The sequence below is a fragment of the Oncorhynchus clarkii genome, chromosome 12 (genome assembly GCF_045791955.1).
Source record: "Oncorhynchus clarkii lewisi isolate Uvic-CL-2024 chromosome 12, UVic_Ocla_1.0, whole genome shotgun sequence".
In the NCBI taxonomy this organism is placed as follows: Eukaryota; Metazoa; Chordata; class Actinopteri; order Salmoniformes; family Salmonidae; genus Oncorhynchus; species Oncorhynchus clarkii.
The window spans coordinates 4,908,399-4,924,299 of NC_092158.1; the positions used below are offsets into that span (position 1 = coordinate 4,908,399).

Here is a 15,901-nt window from a genome sequence, read left to right on the forward strand (position 1 = left end):
AGTACAGACGTCCCCGGGGCGGCATGGTGCTAGGGAGAAGGTCAGTCCCGCAGTCATAGGGTCGGTGCGGCGGAAGCGACGTGGCCCGGGCCTTGCTGAACACCCCACCTAACTCAATGAGCACCGTTCCTGTTCCACTAAGTCAGTGCTACCCCTTATTATAGAGCTCCATGCCTGCTCCACTAACTCACTGCTAACCCTTATTATAGAGCACCGTTCCTGTTCCACTAAGTCAATGCTACCCCTTATTATAGAGCACCGTTCCTGTTCCACTAAGTCAATGCTACCCCTTATTATAGAGCACCGTTCCTGTTCCACTAAGTCAATGCTACCCCTTATTATAGAGCACCGTTCCTGTTCCACTAAGTCAATGCTACCCCTTATTATAGAGCACCGTTCATGTTCCACTAAGTCAATGCTACCCCTTATTATAGAGCACCGTTCCTGTTCCACTAAGTCAATGCTACCCCTTATTATAGAGCACCGTTCCTGTTCCACTAAGTCAATGCTACCCCTTATTATAGAGCTCCCTGCCTACTCCACTAACTCACTGCTAGCCTGCACTGGGAATCTGGGCTGCATCATGTTAGCTCCTGCTCCACTGCTAGACTGCAATGGGAGTCTGGGATGCATCATGTTAGCTCCTGTTCCCCTGCTAGCCTGCACTGGGAGTCTGGGCTGTATCATGTTAGCTCCTGTTCCCCTGCTAGCCTGCACTGGGAGTCTGGGATGCATCATGTTAGCTCCTGCTCCACTGCTAGCCTGCACTGGGAGACTGGGCTGTATCATGTTAGCTCCTGCTCCACTGCTAGCCTGCACTGGGAGACTGGGATGCATCATGTTAGCTCCTGCTCCACTGCTAGCCTGCACTGGGAGACTGGGCTGTATCATGTTAGCTCCTGTTCCCCTGCTAGCCTGCACTGGGAGACTGGGCTGTATCATGTTAGCTCCTGCTCCACTGCTAGCCTGCACTGGGAGACTGGGCTGTATCATGTTAGCTCCTGTTCCCCTGCTAGCCTGCACTGGGAGTCTGGGCTGCATCATGTTAGCTCCTGTTCCCCTGCTAGCCTGCACTGGGAGACTGGGCTGTATCATGTTAGCTCCTGCTACACTGCTAGCCTGCACTGGGAGACTGGGCTGTATCATGTTAGCTCCCCTCTTCTTCTGCACATAAGTTAACACTTGAATAATATGACACGGCATGAAGCAAGAAATGCAGAACAATGTCCAAACAGGCTAGAACAGCTTACAATGGAAGAAGATACCGATAGCTTCCAGTTTTGTAGGCTAACTTTCCTAGCTAGCTGACAGCTAAAGCTAACATCAATTCACTACCCGTAACGCAAAACTGATTGCCACCAAACACTTAATTCATATATGGATGAGCGATGGCCGAGCGGCATCCTGTTAATCTGCAATAGATGGTACAAAATACAGTATAAACATATGATATGAGTATTGTTAGATATTTAAATATTATTAAAGTGGCATTGTTTAAAGTGACTAGTGATCAATTTATTAAAGTGGCCAGTGATTGGGTCTCAAGGTAGACAGCAGCCGCTCTGAGTTAGTGATTGCTGTTTAACAGTCTGATGGACAATAGATAGCTGTTTTCAGTCTCTCGTTCCCAGCTTTGATGCACCTGTACTGACCTCGCCTTCTGGATGATTGTGGTGTGAACACACAGTGGCTCGGGAGTTTGTTGCCCTTGATGATCTTTTTGGCCTTCCTGTGACATTGGGTGGTGTAGGTGTCCTGGAGGGCAGGTAGTTTGCCCCCGGTGATGCGTTGTGTAGACCGCACCACCCTCTGGAGAGCCTTGCGGTTGAGGGCGGTGCAGTTGCCGTACCAGGCGGTGATTCAGCCCGACGAGATGCTCTCGATAGTGCATCTGTAAAAGTTTGTCAGTGTTTTAGGTGACAAGACACATTTCTTCAGCCTCCTAAGGTTGAAGAAGCACTGTTGTGTCTTCTTCACCACGCTGTCTTTGTGGGTGGACTATTTCAGTTTGTCTGTGATATGTACGCCGAGGAACTTAAATCTTTTCCCCTTCTCTACTGCTGTCCCTTCGATATGGATAGGGGGGTGCTCCCTCTGCTGTTTCCTGAAGTCTATGATCATCTCTTTTGTTTTGTTGGCGTTGAGTGAGAGGTTGTTTTCCTGACACCACACTCCGAGTGCCCTCACCTCCTCCCTGTAGGCTGTCTCGTCGTTGTTGGTAATCAAGCCAACTACTGTTGTGTCGTCTGCAAACTTGATGATTGAGTTGGGAGTCGTGCATGGCCACAGTCGTGGGTGAACAGGGAGTACAGGAGGGGGCTGAGCACGCACCCTTGTGGGGCCCCAGTGTTGAGGGTCAGCGAATTGGAGATGGTATTTCCTACCTTCACCACCTGGGGGTGGCCCGTCAGAAAGTCCTGGACCCAGTTGCACAGGGCAGGGTTGAGAACCAGGGCCTCCAACTTGATGATGAGCTTGGAAGGTACTATGGTGTTGAATGCTGAGCTGTAGTCAATGAACAGCATTCCTCTTGTCCAGATTGGATAGGGCAGTGTGCAGTGAGATGGCGATTGCATCGTCTGTGGACCTGTTGGGGCGGTATGCAAACTGAAGTGGGTCTAGGTTGTCCGGTAGGGTGGAGGTGATATGATCGTTGACTAGTCTCTCAAAGCACTTCATCATGACTGAAGTGAGTGCTACTGTTAGTCATTTAGTTCAACTACCTTTGCCTTCTTGGGTACAGGAACAATGGTAGCCATCTTGAAGCATGTGGGGACAGCAGACTGGGATAGGGAACAATTGAATATGTCAATTGAATACACCAGCCAGCTGGTCTGCGCAAGCTCTGGGGACGCGGCTAAGGATGCCGTCTCGGCCAGTAGCCTTGAGAGAGTTAACACTCTTAAATGTTTTACTCACAGAGAAGAAGGGGCGCAGTCCTTGTTATCGGGCCGCGACGGTGGCACTGCATTATCCCAAAGCGGGAAAAGATGGTGTTTAGTTTGTCTGGAAGCGTGACGTTGTTGTCTGTGATGCGGCCTTTTTTTATTTTTTTTGTAGTCTGTCATTTCCTGTAGACCCTGCCACATACATCTTGTGTCTGAGTCGTTGAATTGCGACTCCACTTTGTCCCTGTACTGGCATTTCGCTTGCTTGATTGCCTTGCGGAGGGAATAACTAAACTGTTTATATTCAGCTGGTTAAATGCGTTAAATACGATGGTTCGCGCTTTCAGTTTTGCGCGAATGCCGCCATCCAACCTTGGTTTCTGGTTAGGGTATGTTTTAATTGTAACAGTGGGTACAACATCTCTAATGCACTTCCTTATAAACTCACTCACTGAGTAGGCGTATAGATCGATGTTGTTCTCTGAGGCTGACTGGAACATATCCCAGTCCACGTGATCAAAACAATCTTGAAGTGTGGATTCCGATTGGTCAGACCAGCGTTGAATGGTTCTAGTCACGGGTACATCCTGTTTTGAGTTTCTGCCTATAAGACGGTAGGAGCAAGATGACTTTGTGGTCAGATTTGCCGAAGGGATGGCGGGGGAGGGCCTTGTATGCAGTGAGTTAGCAGTGATTGAGTGTATTACCCCTGCGAGTACTGCAATCAATATGCTGATAGAATTTAGGTAGCCTTGATCTCAAATTTGCTTTGTTAAAATCCCCAGCTGCAATAAATGCAGCCTTAGGATATATGGTTTCCAGTTTACATAGAGTCCAGTGAAGTTCCCTGAGGACCATCTTGGTGTCTGCTTGAGGGGGAATGTACACAGCTGTGACGATAACTGACGAGAATTGTCCTGGGAGGTAATATGGCCGGCATTTGATTGTAAGGAAATCTAAGTCGGGTGAGCAGAAGGACTTGAGTTCCTATATGTTGTTATGATTACACCATGAGTCGTTAATCATGAAGCATACACCCCCGCCCTTACTCTTCCCAGAGAGGTGTTTATCTCTGTCGGCGTGATGCATGGAGAAGCCCGGTGGCTGAACTGATTCCGACAGCATATCCCAAGAGAGCCATGTTTCCGTGAAACAGAGGATGTTACAATCTCTGATGTCTCTCTGGAAAGCAACCCTTGTTTGAATTTCATCTACCTTGTTGTCAAGAGACTGGACATTGGCGAGTAGTTTACTCGGGAGTGGTTGGCGATGTGCACGTCTACGGAGCTGACCAGGAGGCCACTCCGTCTGCCCCTTCTGCAACGCCGTTGTTTTGGGTCGGCTTCTGGGATTAGATTCGTTATCCTGGGTGGTGGTCTGAACAGAGGATCTGCTTCGGGAAAGTCGTATTCCTGGTCGTAATGTTGGTAATGTTGACGTTGCTCTTATATCCAATAGTTATTCCCGGCTGTATGTAATAAGTGTCACGCCCTGACCCTAGATTGCTTTGTATGTTTCTATTTATCGTCAGGTTGTGATGTGGGAGGGTATTCTATGTTGTATGTCTAGGTGTTGTGTTTCTATGTTTAGGCCTGGTATGGTTCCCAATCAGAGGCAGCTGGTTATCGTTGTCTCTGATTGAGAACCATACTTAGGCAGCCTGTTTTCCCACTATGGGTGTGGGTAGTTGTTTTCTGTCTCTGTGTCTGCACCAGACAGAACTATTTCGTGTTGGTCTATTTTTGTTATTTTGATCGTAGTGTTCTGAGTTAAAATAAATATGCATCATGAACGCGTACCACGCTGCACTTTGGTCCTCTTCACCTTCTTCAACCCACTGTCACGTTCTGACCATCGTTCGTGTGTGTTTTCCTTGTTTTAGTGTTGGTCAGGACGTGAACTGGGTGGGCATTCTATGTTGGATGTCTTGTTTGTCTATTTCTATGTCTGGCCTGATATGGTTCTCAATCAGAGGCAGGTGTTAGTCATTGTCTCTGATTGGGAACCATATTTAGGTAGCCTGGGTTTCACTGTGTGTTTGTGGGTGATTGTCCTTAGTGTTAGTTTGCACCAGTTTAGGCTGTTTCGGTTTTCATTACGTTTATTATTTTGCACTGTTTGTATTTAGATTCGTGTTGCTATAGTCACAATAAACATGGATCGCAATCTACACGCCGCATTTTGGTCCGACTCTCCTTCTCACCTAGAAAACCGTTACAGAATCACCCACCACAAAAGGACCAAGCAGCGTGTCAACAGGCAGGAGCAGCGCGAGGAGACGCGCAATAAGGATTTCTGGACATGGGAGGAAATCCTCGACGGGAGAGGACCCTGGGCTAAACCAGGGGAGTGTAGCCGCCCAAAGGTGCAGCAGGAGAAGAGGCAACAGGAGCAGCCCAAAGAGGAGGTATGGACATGGGAGGACGAATTAGAAGGAAGAGGACCCTGGGCTCAGCCAGGAGAATATCGCCGCCCCAAAGAAGAACTGGAGGCGGCGAAAGCTGAGAGGCGCAGATATGAGGAGGCAGCACGACGTAGCGGATGGAAGCCTGAGAGGCAGCCCCAAAAATTTCTTGGGGGGGGGCTAACAGGGAGTATGGCTACGTCAGGTAGGAGACCTGGGCAGACTCCCTGTGCTTACCGGGGGGCTAGAGAGACCGGACAGGCACCGTGTTATGCAGTGGTGCGCACTGTGTCTCCAGTGCGGGTGCATAGCCCGGTGCGGTATATTCCAGCTCCGCGTGTCGGCCGGGCTAGATTGAGCGTCGAGCCTAATGCCATGAAGCCGGCTCTACGCAGCTGGTCCCCAGTGCGTCTCCTTGGGCCGGCTTACATGGCACCAGCCTTGCGCTCGGTGTCTCCGGTTCGCCTGCATAGCCCAGTGCGGGCTATTCCACCTCGCCGCACTGGCAGGGCGACCGTGAGCATTCAACCAGGTAAGGTTGGGCAGGCTCGGTGCTCAAGAGCTCCAGTGCGCCTGCACGGTCCGGTTTTTCCAGTACCACCTCCACACCCCAGCCCTCCGGTAGCAGCTCCCCGCACCAGGCTTCCTGTGCGTGTCCTCGGCCCAGTACCACCAGTGCCAGCACCACGCATCAGGCCTACAGTGCGCCTCGCCTGTCCAGCGCTGCCAGAGCCTTCCTCCTCTCCAGCGCTGTCGGAGTCTCCCGCCTGTTTAGCGCTGTTAGAGCCTTCCTTCTCTACAGCGCTGCCGGAGTCTCCCGCCTGTTCAGAACTGCCAGTCTGCATAGAGCTGCCAGTCTGCAAGGAGCTGCCAGTCTGCATAGAGCTGCCAGTCTGCAAGGAGCTGCCAGTCTGCAAGGAGCTGCCAGTCTGCAAGGAGCTGCCAGTCTGCATAGAGCTGCCAGTCTGCAAGGAGCTGCCAGTCTGCAAGGAGCCGCCAGAGCTGCCTTTCTGCAGGATGCCGCCAAAGCTGCCAGTCTGCAAGGAGCCGCCAGAGCTGCCAGTCTGCAAGGAGCCGCCAGAGCTGCCAGTTAGCATGGAGCAGCCAGGGCCGCCAGTCAGCATGGAGCAGCCAGGGCCGCCAGTCAGCATGGAGCAGCCAGGGCCGCCAGTCAGCATGGAGCAGCCAGGGCCGCCAGTCAGCATGGAGCAGCCAGTCAGCATGGAGCAGCTAGAGCAGCCAGTCAGCATGGAGCAGCCAGAGCTGCCAGTCAGCATGGAGCAGCCAGTCAGCATGGAGCAGCCAGAGCTGCCAGTCATCATGGAGCAGCCAGTCAGCATGGAGCAGCCAGAGCAGCCAGTCGACCAGACTCTTCCAGATCTGCCAGTCGACCAGACTCTTCCAGATCTGCCAGTCGACCAGACTCTTCCAGATCTGCCAGTCGACCAGACTCTTCCAGATCTGCCAGTCGACCAGACTCTTCCAGATCTGCCAGTCGACCAGACTCTTCCAGATCTGCCAGTCGACCAGACTCTTCCAGATCTGCCAGTCGACCAGACTCTTCCAGATCTGCCAGTCGACCAGACTCTTCCAGATCCGCCAGTCGACCAGACTCTTCCAGATCCGCCAGTCGACCAGACTCTTCCGGATCCGCCAGTCAGCCAGGATCTTCCAGAACCGCCAGCCAGCCAGGATCTGCCGGATCCAACCACCTGCCTGAGCTTCCTCTCAGTGCTGAGCTTCCTCTCAGTGCTGAGCTTCCTCTCAGTGCTGAGCTACCCATCAGTCCTGAGCTACCTCTGTCCCGAGCTGCCCCTCTGTCCCGAGCGGTCTTTAAGGAGGGTAACCTATCTAGGGACGCTAAGGAGGTGGACTAAAACTGTTATGGAGTGGGGTCCACGTCCAGCGCCAGAGCCGCCACCGCGGACAGATGCCCACCCACACCCTCCCCCATAGGTTTAAGTTGTGCGTCCGGAGTCCGCACCTTGGAGGGGGGGTACTGTCACGTTCTGACCATCGTTCGTGTGTGTTTTCCTTGTTTTAGTGTTGGTCAGGACGTGAACTGGGTGGGCATTCTATGTTGGATGTCTTGTTTGTCTATTTCTATGTCTGGCCTGATATGGTTCTCAATCAGAGGCAGGTGTTAGTCATTGTCTCTGATTGGGAACCATATTTAGGTAGCCTGTGTTTCACTGTGTGTTTGTGGGTGATTGTCCTTAGTGTTAGTTTGCACCAGTTTAGGCTGTTTCGGTTTTCATTACGTTTATTATTTTGCACTGTTTGTATTTAGATTCGTGTTGCTATAGTCACAATAAACATGGATCGCAATCTACACGCCGCATTTTGGTCCGACTCTCCTTCTCACCTAGAAAACCGTTACACCCACGACAGCCGTTACAATCCGACTTCAGATTTCCTGGGGTAACAATGTAAGAAATCATTTTCATACAAGAAGCTTCTTCTATGCAAATGATCAGTACAATAAAATAAGACCCAAATGGAAAGTGAACCAGATGGTCATCTTTAGCCCCATGAAATCGGCTAAAACAAGCTCAATAACTTCATGCTTGCTCAAACTTCTACTAAAAATGCATTAACCTGTATTGTCGATAGAGATTTACCATTTAAATAAATTATTACCATTATGTTGCTATCATTGTTTGATTGAATAATGATTCATTAATGCATACATGACTGTCTTAATTGTTTTGCCGAGGTATTGTTTTGGTATCGAGTATTGTGATAGTAAACCTGGTACCGGGTATCGAAGTCAAATTTCTGGTGACAACACTATTGTGTATCTATTCATTGTCATTTGAGTTTTGAAAAAAACAATGTAAATGTCTGTCAATCTTGCCAGGCAGTACTCTGTCTATGAATTTCACCGTGGTTACATTGAACTAAATATGCTCCTCTGCATCTCTGCTAAAATCTGAAAGGAATGTGAGTCTTATTCAGTACATTTAGTAATTGCTTACTTTTCTAAAGTCTAGCAACCCTTACCAGCAGGCATGCCAGCTAACATAGTTAGACACGCTACTCTAACTTGATTGATAGCCTAGAATGGCTTGGTTTCTAGTTATGAGGATGGGAGATTGGGAACATATCTGGCTGGCTAGCTAAATCCAATTTCATCAAATTCCTAGGCAGCTAGTGTTACAGAGAAACAACCACACATTGTTGGTTGAATTTATTGATCAAGGAGGAATGAATAGACTACATAGTAACTCTAACCCTAAACTTAACCTCTAAGCTTAAAATTGCTTTTTTACAAGTGAAGACTGGCAAAATGTCTTCCCTTCTCTGAATATTAGTTGGTTAACTATTCTAGTGAGGACTTCTGGTACTCACAAGTATAGTAGAATGTGCACACACACACACACACACACACACACACTCTGTGGATAAATAAATGTAGGCCTAATGTCACATAGCAAGTGGAGTATTTACAAATGTCCCCTGGGTGGTAGGAAAAAAGGCCCAAATTCCTCCTATGTTTTAAACAACTGGTAAGATATATTACAGTCTTACTTTGGATACTGGTATGTGTAAGATATGTTGCTATGGATACTGGTATGTGTAAGATATGTTACTATGGCTACTGGTACATGTAAGATATATTACAGTCTTACTTTGGATACTGGTATGTGTAAGATATGTTACTATGGATACTGGTATGTGTAAGATATATTACAGTCTTACTATGGATACTGGTATGTGTAAGATATGTTGCTATGGCTACTGGTACATGTAAGATATATTACAGTCTTACTTTGGATACTGGTACGTGTAAGATATGTTGCTATGATACTGGTATGTGTAAGATATGTTACTATGGATACTGGTATGTGTAAGATATGTTACAGTCTTACTATATATACTGGTATGTGTGAAATACAGTACGTTACTATGGATACTGGTATGTGTAAGATATGTTACAATGGATACTGGCATGTGTAAGATATGTTACCATGGATACTGGTAAGATATGTTTCTATGGATACTGGTATAAGCTATGTTACCATGGATACTGGCATGTGTAAGATATGTTTCTTTGGATACTGGTACGCGTAAGATATGTTTCTATGGATACTGGTATGTGTAAGATATGTTACTATGGATACTGGTATGTGTAAGATATATTAGAGTCTTACTTTGGATACTGGTATGTGTAAGATATATTAGAGTCTTACTTTGGATACTGGTATGTGTAAGATATATTAGAGTCTTACTTTGGATACTGGTATGTGTAAGATATGTTACTATGGATACTGGTATGTGTAAGATATATTACAGTCTTACTTTGGATACTGGTATGTGTAAGATATATTACAGTCTTACTTTGGATACTGGTATGTGTAAGATATGTTACCATGGATACTGGTAAGGTATGTTTCTATGGATACTGGTATAAGCTATGTTACCATGGATACTGGCATGTGTAAGATATGTTTCTATGGATACTGGTATGTGTAAGATATGTTGCTATGGATACTGGTATGTGTAAGATATATTACAGTCTTACTTTGGATACTGGTACGCGTAAGATATGTTTCTTTGGATACTGGTATGTGTAAGATATGTTACTATGGATACTGGTATGTGTAAGATATATTACAGTCTTACTTTGGATACTGGTATGTGTAAGATATGTTGCAATGGCTACTGGTACATGTAAGATATATTACAGTCTTACTATGGATACTGGTATGTGTAAGATATGTTACTATGGATACTGGTATGTGTAAGATATGTTGCTATGCATACTATTATGTGTAAGATATGTTTCTATAGATACTGGTATGTGTAAGATATGTTGCTATGGCTACTGGTACATGTAAGATATATTACAGTCTTACTATGGATACTGGTATGCGTTAAATACAGTATGTTACTATATATACTGGTATGTGTGAAATACAGTACGTTACTATGGATACTGGTATGTGTAAGACACAGTATGTTACTATGGATACGGGTATGTGTAAGATATGTTACAATGGATACTGGCATGTGTAAGATATGTTACCATGGATACTGGTATAAGATATGTTGCTATGGATACTGGTATGTGTAAGCTATGTTTCTATGGATACTGGTATGTGTAAGATATGTTACTATGGATACCGGTATAAGAGATGTTGCTATGGATACTGGTATGTGTAACATATGTTGCTATGGATACTGGTATGTGTAACATATGTTGCTATGGATACTGGTATGCGTAACATATGTTGCTATGGATACTGGTATGTGTAAGATATGTTTCTATGGATACCGGTATAAGATATGTTGCTATGGATACTGGTATGTGTAACATATGTTGCTATGGATACTGGTATGCGTAACATATGTTGCTATGGATACTGGTATGTGTAAGATATGTTTCTATGGATACTGGTATGTGTAAGATATGTTTCTATGGATACTGGTATGTGTAAGATATGTTGCTATGGATACTGGTATGTGTAAGATATTTTCTATGGATACTGGTATGTGTAAGATATGTTGCTATGGATACTGGTATGTGTAAGATATGTTGCTATGGATACTGGTATGTCTAAGATATGTTGCTTTAGACCAGGGCCTATAGTGCACTACTTTAGACCAGGGCCTATAGTGCACTACTTTAGACCAGGGCCTATAGTGCACTACTTTAGACCAGGGCCTATAGTGCACTATATAGGTAATAGGGAGCAGAATCTCATGTGTGTTGAGACCATGAATAGTGTCTCTACAAACCCTGGAAAGATTGACAGCAACAGAGAGGAGTATATGATATGTAGGTGGAAATAAAGACTTATGGCAGACTATTCTAACTCCTCATTACCATCCAAATATAATCCCCTGGAATTCACTATGAGGAGAGAGTCGGCTGCTGTTTGCACAACTCGTTCAGTAGTCATTACAATCACTGGCAGTAATGACAAGAATTCAATTGAATCATTAAATATAACATTTATACTAAGGGTGCGGTTGGCTAACATTTGTGATTAGCTACTAAACATTCAGTCTGATTTATTGAACATGTCCTTCTTACTGGTGCAATAGGACTGTTAAGAAAAGTGACTCTGTAACGGGCCGGCTGATGGCTATTACACACACACACACACACACACACGCACACACACACACACACACACACACACACACACACACACACACACACACACACACACACACACACACACACACACACACACACACACACACACACACACACACACACACACACACACACACGCGCGCGCGCGCTAATGGAGGCTATAAGGCTATAGATCACTGAGAATAAATCCCTAAAAGAGTGTTAAGATCACCCAGGAGCAGTAAAATAACATAGTGAATTATGGGATGTAAAAGGTTGTATTTACAGTATTCGCTATTAAGTGGAACACATGGACCATCTAGAAAATACCACATGAATCAATATTGACTAACAAATATAGAGGTTAAAACCTGATTGAGAAGATATTCAATAATATTCAATATATATTATATAATATAATTCAATATATTCAATAATATTCAATAGAAGTTATAACTTAAAATGTACCATAAATACAAAAAAGGCTCAATTCCATGATAAAAAAATAGTTCATTTTTAACTCTGATGAAATCATCAAACGCAGAACTACTGAACGCAACAAAAAAAAAAACTGTTGTCCCTAATGTGTATTATAGTTGAAAATAATCAAGATAGCGATATATATCTATAAGGACATCTGCATTTCCACTCTTTAGTGTCGCTGTTTAGTTCAGCGTCATTACAATCATTGGCAGTGTGTCAAACGACACCCTTATGACCGTAGGGCTCTGGTCAAAAGTAATGCACTACATAGGGGCCCTCTGGGCTCTGGTCAAAAGTAGTGCACTACATAGGGGCCCTCTGGGCTCTGGTCAAAAGTAGTGCACTACATAGGGGCCCTCTGGGCTCTGGTCAAAAGTAGTGCACTACATAGGGCCCTCTGGGCTCTGTTGGCTCTGGTCAAAAGTAGTGCACTACGTAGGGGCCCTCTGGGCTCTGGTCAAAAGTAGTGCACTACGTAGGGCCCTCTGGGCTCTGGTCAAAAGTAGTGCACTACGTAGGGCCCTCTGGGCTCTGTTGGCTCTGGTCAAAAGTAGTGCACTACATAGGGGCCCTCTGGGCTCTGGTCAAAAGTAGTGCACTACATAGGGGCCCTCTGGGCTCTGGTCAAAAGTAGTGCACTACATAGGGCCCTCTGGGCTCTGTTGGCTCTGGTCAAAAGTAGTGCACTACATAAGGCCCTCTGGGCTCTGTTGGCTCTGGTCAAAAGTAGTGCACTACGTAGGGCCCTCTGGGCTCTGTTGGCTCTGGTCAAAAGTAGTGCACTACATAGGGGCCCTCTGGGCTCTCTGGTCAAAAGTAGTGCACTATAGTGTAAATCCCCTGTTCTTTCATCTGCTCGTAATCAGATGTTTGATCTAGTTACTGCAGCTAGTTATATCAATTATATGCACTATTTTGGTGACTGTATTGAATCCAAAAGACTTGCAGACTTTCCCCCGCTGATCTTTTCTCACACGTAGCTGAGCAACAAGACTTGACTTCCCAGCACCTGGCATGGACAGGCCTAAGTAAGTAAGCATGTATTGTAATTATACTAGTCCTGTAGGCATTAACACGTTCCTCTCTCTCCCTGTCTAACTCTCCATCTCTCTCCCTACCGACCCCCATCTCTCTCCCTATCTCTCTCCCCCTGTCTAACTCTCCATCTCTCTTTCTCTCCCTATCTCCCCCCTCTCACTCTCCCTCCCTGTCTAACTCTCCATCTCTCCCTATCTCTCTCCCTATCCCCCCCCCATCTCTCTCCCTAACTCTCTCCCCCTGTCTAACTCTCCATCTCTCTTTCTCTCCCTATCTCTCTCCCTATCTCCCCACATATCTCTCCCTATCTCTCTCCCCCTGTCTAACTCTCCATCTCTCTTTCTCTCCCTATCCCCCCCCCCCCTCTCTCTCTCTCCCTCCCTGTCTAACAGGACTGATGTTGTGATGTTGATCAATGCCTGCTCCCTGCAGTACTGCAGTAGCATAAGCGCTGAGCCAGCTTCCCCACGCAGCTTTTCATGACCTAACGTTAATACAGAGGCAAGCTATTAAGTCCTGATCTGAGCTCAACAAGCTGAAAAGGCCCAGGGCAGTATAGGGAAGAGGAGCCCGTGTTTAGGATACGTTTTCAACCATTAGTTCAGCCAAGCCTTAGTTATCCACTGTGGAGTCTGAGAACAAAAAAATATATTCTTTGCAACAGGTGGACAATATCTAATTACCTGTCCTGTCCAGGGGGTGTACTTATAAATCAAGCTGTCACACACTACAGAAAAATAAGACAGGCTCCTGCCCTGTGGGCCATTCTGGCTGGACAAGGCTATACTTGCTTGTCAGTTACCTGTTAAAATGACACCAAGACACTACAAATTATGAAGCCGCATCTGATAGTAGTGGTAAATTTGAGGAATCAGAACGGTGACTGAATGAATATACTACATCCGTCCACATATAGTCTCTCCGACGTCCATCCATCCGTCCACACATAGTCTCTCCGACGTCCGTCCATCCGTCCACACATAGTCTCTCCGACGTCCGTCCATCCGTCCACACATAGTCTCTCTGACGTCCATCCATCCGTCCACACATAGTCTCTCCGACGTCCGTCCATCCGTCCAGATACACATACTCTCTCCGATGTCCATCCATCCGTCCACACATAGTCTCTCTGACGTCCATCCATCCGTCCACACGTAGTCTCTCTGACATCTCTCTGATGTCCATCCATCCGTCCACACGTAGTCTCTCTGACATCTCTCTGACGTCCATCCATCCGTCCACACGTAGTCTCTCTGACATCTCTCTGACGTCCATCCATCCATCCAGATACACGTAGTCTCTCTGACATCTCTCTGACGTCCATCCATCCGTCCACACGTAGTCTCTCCGACATCTCTCTGACGTCCATCCATCCAGATACACATAGTCTCTCCGACATCTCTCTGACATCCATCCATCCAGATACACAACACCTAATGCTTCTAGTTGCGTCAACTTGTTTAAATGGCAGACTAGCTAAGCTGCCATCCAATTGGTGACAGATTTTCATGTGACTATTCAAAAATGTGCATAAAGAACATATGCAAATATTCCCGCCAGTTGTGTGTTTCCACCAAACTCACTAGTTGTGTGTTTCCACCAAACTCACTAGTTGTGTGTTTCCACCAAACTCACTAGTTGTGTGTTTCCACCAAACTCACTAGTTGTGTGTTTCCACCAAACTCACTAGTTGTGTGTTTCCACCAAACTCACTAGTTGTGTGTTTCCACCAAACTCACTAGTTGTGTGTTTCCACCAAACTCACTAGTTGTGTGTTTCCACCAAACTCACTAGTTGTGTGTTTCCACCAAACTCACTAGTTGTGATAAAAATCATTGTGTGATGACGTAGTGCACATTTAATTTTTTTTTACTTTTTCCGATTTAGTTTTCATGTATTAAAATAAAAATCTAAAGTCCAATGTGTTTCCGTCACATTTTCAACTCTACGGATGGTTTTGTCACAAAAAAAACTGTTGCTTTAAATAGTAAATCTGCCCACTATGTTCTTGGTACATGTGCTCTAGCTATGGTTGCAAAGGGAGGGGATATTACTGGAAACGTTCTATGTTTACCAGTAAACTACCACCATTTTGGTAACTTTCAAGGAGTTTATGTAATTTATCACAAGACATCTAGTGGTCCCTTTGGATACTTCAGATTATATGTATTTATTTTATTTAACCTTTATTAAACTAGGCAAGTTATTTAACTAGGCAATTAAACTAGGGAATTTATTTAACTAGGCAAGTAAACTAGGCAAGTTATTTAACTAGGCAAGTAAACTAGGCAAGTTATTTAACTAGGTAAGTAAACTAGGTAAGTTATTTAACTAGGTAAGTTATTTAACTAGGCAAGTAAACTAGGTAAGTTATTTAACTAGGCAAGTAAACTAGGTAAGTTATTTAACTAGGCAAGTTAACTAGGCAAGTTATTTAACTAGGCAAGTAAACTAGGTAAGTTATTTAACTAGGCAAGTAAACTAGGCAAGTTATTTAACTAGGCAAGTAAACTAGGTAAGTTATTTAACTAGGCAAGTAAACTAGGCAAGTTATTTAACTAGGCAAGTTATTTAACTAGCAAGTTATTTAACTAGGCAAGTTATTTAACTAGGCAAGTTATTTGACTAGGCAAGTTATTTAACTAGGCAAGTAAACTAGGCAAGTTATTTAACTAGGCAAGTAAACTAGGTAAGTTATTTAACTAGGCAAGTTATTTAACTAGGCAAGTTATTTAACTAGGCAAGTTATTTAACTAGGCAAGTAAACTAGGTAAGTTATTTAACTAGGCAAGTAAACTAGGTAAGTTATTTAACTAGGCAAGTAAACTAGGTAAGTTATTTAACTAGGCAAGTTATTTAACTAGGCAAGTTATTTAACTAGGTAAGTTATTTAACTAGGCAAGTTATTTAAATAGGCAAGTTATTTAACTAGGTAAGTTATTTAACTAGGTAAGTTATTTAACTAGGCAAGTTATTTAACTAGGCAAGTAAACTAGGTAAGTT

General features: G+C 45.1%; 1 protein-coding gene across 1 annotated transcript in view; it reads right to left on the minus strand.

Annotated features, from left to right (window-relative positions):
• Positions 1-15,901, minus strand: part of LOC139421844 (TraB domain containing 2A) — a 129,805-nt gene that overhangs the window by 97,795 nt on the left and 16,109 nt on the right. The window lies entirely within an intron of this gene.